The following is a 6,785-nucleotide window of genomic DNA, read 5'->3' as shown; positions in this document are numbered from 1 at the left end:
CTATATTGCATTCTCTCTTTCTGTCACTATTTCTCCCACTCTCTCCCAAACCCTGTCTTTCCTTGCATCCTTAGGATGGTTAAAGAAAGGGGAGCCTCCAACCCCTGATATATTATCCATCCTGCCCTGCATAGTACCACCAAACTCACTTGTATCATCCAGTACTGTCCTTTACGCCGCACCACTGGCATAAATGGGGACCAGGGCTGTAGTCCTATGACCCCCAACCACCTACCCAGAGTACCAGAGAGTCTGCAGACACTAAAGTCCACAACAGGCTGTACATCAGTACATACATGCCAACATTTTTTAATTAAAACGAAAGATTTTCAACTAGAAATCAGGGGTACTTTATTTTACCAATTAACGTACATGGAAGCAAAGGGAATTTCAGGTGAAAGACCGCTAAAATAAAGCCATTTTTATGGCTTAAAAATCGGGAGTCTGTCACCTGATTCTGGTCTGTTAGCATGTCTGTCATTATGATACTGCCACCTGTGCTCAGGCTTGTGTTCCATTGCTTAAGATTAGGCACGGAATGCCAATTGGGTTAAAGGGCTTTATCCCCCGTCATATTCTGTCGGCTGGGCTGACAGGGCTGAGGTTGTGTGGCTGGCAGCCTGGATTTCAGGTCGGACACTTTAAAGTGTTCCCTTTGGCTCTCAAGCACATTTGAAGTGCAGCTAACTAGTCTACCTTAACTTTAGTTTTTTCCAGAATTTCAGGTACCCCTGCCACCTGCACAGCCATGCCTAATCATTTCCCTGTCACGGTGAGGTTATGAGGTGTCAAGATGGCAGAACAGACAAAAGCGTCTTGTATTAAAGCCCATCCTGTTGAGAGAGCTTAGTTTAAATATTACATATGCTAGAAGTGAAATGCTTATATCAATGCTTAACGATGCTGCATAGAAAACAACAATAATTAGTAATTTGCTTAACGTGCATTTGAATTAAGACTATGATATATGAAATTACTAGTGTGTACACGAACTAATGACAATTATGAGTAATGATTGTTTGCATTATGACTAATCAAACTTATATTAAGTATTTACGATATTGCATTAAAAATCCCATAGGCCTTAAGTTAGTGTGAGCCGTGGATTTAGCTGCCTAGCTCTCATATTAAAAACATTTTCTTGTTTTTCAGTGTGCCGACTCGCAAAGGGCCATGACCCTGCAAATGTTCTTTTTCTTCATTCTATGTATCAACACAGATTCTGTTCTCATCCGCATGCTAGCTGCTTTAGTATGAATTCTAATACAATTTTGAAACAAAAGTAGATTAATGTTATGTACAAGGACGTTAGACCATGGACAAAGGAACTCATGACCTGAGAAGACGCGCCAAGTGGTGAAGAAACCCCCCGGATGTGCCACCTCCGAAGGCGTCAATTATGAAGACCAATCAAAATGTTATAAATTATCGTGGGGTGACAATTGGAATTACCTACTGCATAATATGATAGGTTAAAGATAGTGGGGTATAGTGAATGTCCAATAGAATTTTGGGGGAAGGTATTACGAAAAAGGGATAAAAACCCATGTCCCAGAAGGGACGTTAGAACTAGGTAGGGAATGCTGTTGATTGTATCCAGAAACTCTGTCACTCTGTTCAGTGACTTTGAGACTTATTAAACCATCTTCACCCATAGACTGCCCTTTACATTTCTCCTCCTTAGGAGGGAAGTGTCCCCTGTCCTTTAGACGAGTTTAGACTGATGGCGTTTAGACTGATGTCCTGAAGATGAAGACTGATCCTGTATGCTGATCTAATCCTTGGAGGGTAATTATGACAATGCAATTTGTCTGTTTGCTTTTCCTTTCTAGGTACCAACTGCTCTTTTGATAGAGACCCTAGCTAGATGTTTTCTAAATTGGTGTTCCAAATTGTTTTGCATGAAGCCCAACATGCTGATGCTAATTAGTGGTTAGGATAGGAAATTCACTCTGACTAGATAAATGACTGACGTTACGCTTTGCTGAACTAAGACATATATGCCATTTCGCCATTTACCATTTATTTAATTGTTATTAGCCTATCCGGCCTTAACAATAATCACACAGTAGATATCAATCCCTCGAACTCAATAAAAATCACATTAAGATAAAAACATCTCAATACAAGGAACTATGCTTGAATTTTTGATTTAACATGTGCCAAAATGTATCCAATTTACCATGCATTATCGTAAAACCTGATTTGACCATAATTTACATAAAAACTTAACTTATTCTAGAAAAACATTATGAATCTAATATTTAAAATGTCTTATTATGGGACGAGTCATTTGGGGCCTTGCATTGCCTTCCAGCCATTTAATAAAAGACCGAGGCCTAACCCAGTTTACATTGCCCTGCACCGATTTCCCAAGCTAAATAGGTACGGGATAACATAGGCTATTGTGCCTGTGCCAACTGTAGGTGCATTGATAGTCGTAATTTCCATGCTTCCAAGATATAAGTTGAGACCTTTGTCACAATGTATTTCTCATCTGAACGCATACATAGCGCTTCCGCCTCCTTGCACTTCCTAACTCCGAAAGTTCTGAAAAGTGGACGAAGGTACAATTTACGGAGTCTGTGCGTAAAGTGACATAGTAAAAGGAAATGGGAAAGTGTTTCCGGACCACCATGAAGACATGGACAACATTCTAAACTACCCGGAGGAGCGGATTGCCATCTGTTGACCACCGCTGTCACTGGTAGTGTGCCCATACGGAATTTAAAGTAGAGAGCCCTTTTTTCCTCCGGATAAATACTGTCTATGAATATTGCTGGTTTAAGCTCTTGGTTAAACAAAATATACCGCTTGAATAAAGGGCTAAATGACTCGCACATAATCTCTGTCTTTCGCTCCCAATATGCCTTTTTTATGACAGCAAGACTAGGCCTTCCGATTTTTTCAGGATGGAGCCAAAAGTCATCCTGGCCAATAGCAGCCAGGATAGTTGAAATATGTTTGAACCAGGGCAGTTTCCGATGGTTTTGCAACTTCATGATATCCTTGAGTACGTCTCTGAATGGTTTGAGAGCCTCTTTTGTCCAAATACGGATCCAGTATCTTACTGGAGCCAGAGCGATGTAGTCCTCAACCTTTCTCATCTGTAGATCAATTCTTATTGCGTTCATTGGTGTAGCATTACCTAGACAAAGTAATTGGCGTAAGAATTTGTTCTCGGTTACTTGTATTGATGGAATCTTTCTGAATCCCCAGATCTCTGCGCTGTAAAGTGCTGCGGCTCTTGCTTTTGTTTTGTATGCAAGCAGCGCGGAGCTCACGGAGTGATTGCCTGTAGCCTTTGCAAATCTGAGTACTGCTCCGGCTTGTTGGGCCAAGGAAATTCTGCTTTTGTAGATTTGTGGTTTCCATGTCTGTTTTTCATCAAACTGCAGCCCAGGTAATCATAGGAGGCCACTCGGGCCAAAGGCTTATTATTTACCCTAAAAGTCGATTGCAACGTCTGTTTTTGGTTGAGAATCATAAACTTTGTTTTCCCCTCATTGATTACCATGCTCCTTGAGGTACAGAAAGATTCGAAGCCCCTAAGTAGACCATGCATTGCTATCTCTGTTCTTGCCAGTAATACGGCGTCATCAGCAAAGAGCAAGATAGGTATACTTTCATTGGCTAGTTTTGGCACGTCCAGATTTAATTCCTTCAAAACTTGACTTACTTTATTTATATAACAATTGAATAAGGTTGGGGCCAAAACGCAGCCTTGTTTTACACCTCGCTCAATTGGAATTTTGGCCGTATAATCATTTCTCGTAGAATATCTGACCCTGGCAGTGTTTCCTGTATGCAATAGAATTAGCAGCCTTAAGATTTTTCCCTGTATGCCCATGTCCGACAATAGCTGCCATAATGTTTGGCGATTTACGCTGTCGAAGGCTGTTTGGAGATCCACAAAGACCAGGTATAATGGACTGTTTTTAAGGGTGGCGTATTTAGCACAGATCATGTTTAGCTTAAAAAGTTGGTCTGTTGTACTTTGGCCTCTCCTAAAACCAGCTTGGTGTGTTGATATTAAATCTCCGTCCTCTAGCCATTGGTCTAGACGCGACTGAATCAATTTGGCAAAAATCTTTCCAACACTATCAAGCAGTGAGATAGGTCTATAATTGCTCACCATGTCCCGAGGCCCTTTTTTGTGAATTGGAACGATTATTGATTCCTTCCAAGAAGGAGGGATTACCTCGTAATGCCAAACACTGTTGAATAGACGGGCTAGAGCAGGTAACCATAACGTTAGCTGGTTACGGTAAGCATCTGAAGGGATGCTATCTGGGCCTGCAGCCTTATGCGGCTTTTGAAGGAGGATAACTTGTTTAATCTCTTTTTCACTAAATTCCGGTATTAACTTCATTGCACGTGGAATGACGTGGGCTACTTGCGTGGAATTTGTGCTGGAAAATTCGTTAGAGACTAGTACATTCTGGGTTCCGTTTACCAATCTAAAAAGACAATTTGAAGATGCTGCGTGGGTCTTTTGAAGAGGAAATACTTTGCTTGATCTTTGATTTCTGCCTCCCAGCCCTTGAGTGAGGATGTTTGAGTTAATGGTCATCCCTGGTTCTGTCTTGGCCACTTCCTGATACAAGGCAGTAAAGTGCTTTACCCAAAGTTGAGGGTTAATATTCAGTTCTAGGTTTTTCGGGGGGCCTTCGCATCCCCACCTGACTATCTCCCAAAACATTTTGGAGTTCCCTGCCGTTATTGCTTGCAGTCAAGTTTTCCAAAGTTTATGTGGAAATATCTTCCTTTTGTATCTTAATAATTTTTTGTACTGTTGCCTACATCCATGAAAATGTTGCTCGTTGGAATCATTCAAGTGCCGGTTCTTTAGTGCTTGTGATAAGGTCTTTTTTAGCTTTAAACACTCTTCATCGAACCAGCCCTCCATCATTTTAGGACTGATTTGAGGATGCTTGATCTTTTCCTTTTTTGTTTGCAGTAGCAAATTATTAAAGTTATGCAGGAGGGGTATAGCGTCATTATCTGATGGGTTTAAGAACGTGCTAAGTGATGACAACCAGGTTTGGCTGGGAACACTCATATAAGGTTCATCCTCATTTGACCTTAATATGTTTTTCCTGTTTGGTCTCATAGTTATTGTTAGGCTATTTCCGTTGAATGGAGACTCCGCCTTCCCTGGGCTCGTGTCCGGATGGACTATCTCCATTAGCAGTGGGTCGTGATCACTCTCGATTCTGTCCCTTATTTCCATATCGATGACGTAATGCCAGGCTTCGATGTTTATTGCCATATAGTCAATTATGCTTTGCCTTTTTCCAGTTCGAAAGGTAGATTTAAAGGTTTTATCTGACTTTGTTCTCCCATTTAATGTGCGAAGTCCTCCTTCTATTAATGCTTCAAAGATTAATTCTCCTTTCTTGGAGTCATTACAACGTTGGATAAGAGGCGTTGGGATATTCCAAGCATAATCTTCCTCTGCTACTTGTTCGTCCCAGAGGATAGAATGAGGTTTAGTGTTGAAGTCACCACATATCAATAAAAAGATTTTACAAGGTTGGAGAGAGCGATTGTTCATGTGACCTGGTACTGGGTTCCTCCGATCCATAGTTCTTTTGTTTAGGATATGTTCTTTAAGGAGCCGCACCCCTGGCGTAACTTGAGCCCGGCTGATAGGTGGGAAGTACACATTTACTATTTCAAGTGACCATTCCTCGTATTTGACTGCGAGGGTCTGGATTCCCTTGCTTTGTACGGTGTGAGTTACTACGGAGTTCCTCAGTAATGAAGTTCTAATCCAAATACTCAGACCTCCCGAGGGTCTTCCTTTTTTTTGCTTAATTGCAGGTGAGTGGAAGGTGGCGAACCCATCTAGGTCAATAGCATGTGTAGACCAAGTTTCTTGGAAGCAGCTGATGTCTTGTTTTTTAATGAATTCAACCCAGTCTTTATCTTCCATTTTGTTTTTTAAACCTGCTATGTTCCAGCTTAGAATTTTTAATATGGGACTGGTTTTATTTTTTATGTTCGAGTTATCCATTTTTTGCTACGAGCTTTTAAATGATTGCTCTTTGCAATTCTGTAACTGTGGGGAATTACCCCTACTGTTTCTAGGGGAATTAGCTACCAGGCAGAACCTCATGTTACTGAAGTTTATTCGTTCAGGGAGTTGTTGTTTGGAGCTGATTGCTCCCTGAAGTATCGAGCCGAAATTGCCTTTTGCCTCTTGCCTGCGCATCATGTTTCGGTCTGTAGCTTTTTCAAGAAGTATTGTTGGATATAGTTCTTTTTGCGGAGTAGCAATGGATATTCCCCAGGTCTTCATCGTGTTTGAACATTTTAAGATCTGTTCTGCTATCCAAGGTGAGGCCCAGACTGTTTCTGTTAATTCCCCGTTCTCTAATTCTTTTTTTGGTATGAATCTTACTGAAAGGAGATCTTTAGTTGTTACATTCTGTAAGGCTGGCAGGGAGTTAACAAGACATAAGGTGTTAGACCTATTCAGGATGTCGTGACTTCCTCTTGAGGAGTACTCAGGCATAAACAAGATCGTGGCTTCGGGGTTTTTAGTTGTTTCAGACCGGATCACAGTGTGCCCGCCACCTTCCTGCGACAGTCTACCTTGGAGTTGGGTGTTCTCATTTTGTCTGTCTTGGGTGGTAACTGCCCGACTAGTGGATATTCGATTTACCTGGCCTTTTTCCCTCCCCTGTTGCACTTCTTTGTTCCTTTGTTCTTCGTAGGGTTGCCTTTTTGGAGGCCAATTATCCCTTTTTCCTTTGATTTCATTGGTTTCCAGGTCCAGT

The sequence above is a fragment of the Pleurodeles waltl genome, chromosome 12, assembly GCF_031143425.1.
Source record: "Pleurodeles waltl isolate 20211129_DDA chromosome 12, aPleWal1.hap1.20221129, whole genome shotgun sequence".
Taxonomy (NCBI): Eukaryota; Metazoa; Chordata; class Amphibia; order Caudata; family Salamandridae; genus Pleurodeles; species Pleurodeles waltl.
This window is presented reverse-complemented; position numbering follows the sequence as displayed.